Source organism: Penaeus monodon, chromosome 16 (genome assembly GCF_015228065.2).
Source record: "Penaeus monodon isolate SGIC_2016 chromosome 16, NSTDA_Pmon_1, whole genome shotgun sequence".
Taxonomy (NCBI): domain Eukaryota; kingdom Metazoa; phylum Arthropoda; class Malacostraca; order Decapoda; family Penaeidae; genus Penaeus; species Penaeus monodon.
In genome coordinates, this window is record NC_051401.1 from 25,116,800 (window position 1) to 25,117,690 (window position 891).

An 891-nucleotide genomic window follows, 5' to 3' on the forward strand; every position below is an offset into this window, starting at 1 on the left:
TTCACTCTCCTACGCACGTGAATCCCTTATGTAACTCATTAACTCTCATAAAGTCAATACACACCACCAGACACTCCAATCCCACACATCCTACTGCCGTGCCCACGTTTTGAAACAACTCGTACCTCTGCTTTCCCTCACCTATCCCCCCTTCACCGACCTCCCAACCTATCAGACATCCTTACAGAATCCCACACTTTTTGCTTCAACAACCTATTCTCTTTCCTCAAACGCATACATATTCTTCATCTAATCTAACTCCTTACCATACCCGACCCTAACCCTTTCACTCACCAATTCCTTTGCCCAGCTTAGACAACTAATCACTAACTCAACTACCCTTCCCTAACATTAACTATAGTACTACATGACCTTAGATGTCTAGCACATTTATCTTGCTTTTAACCATTAACCATTAACCATTCCTATGGTGTGAGAGCCTGAAAGGATGAAAGACTGACGTGCCAGTCCTGAACGACCTGAGGAAGCCATGGACACCGTAGTCCCCTGTTTTAGTTGTTTAGCCCTTAACCCTCAAGGGGACCCTGTTTTTCTCCCTAACATACTCCATGGCCAATAATGAAGATGTTATACCCTTATTAGGGGCAGTGAGGCTTGCCCCTACATGAGATAACCCCACCAATTCAAACTCCCGATTCCCTGACCCCAGGCTCTCCTTTGACCACGGCTCCGAACGCTGCGAGTACTACCCCCTCCTCAATGCCTGCTAGTACGTTATCCACCCAAGTCAACACTCAATCTCCAGGAGACATTCCTACTCTCCCAACATGCTCAACTTCACCATTACCCCAATAATTTTCAAATTTGAGGTTTTTCTATTACTCCCTACTCCAGTGCTGCCATTCACTCTGCCGCTCCCCCTTCCTCTCA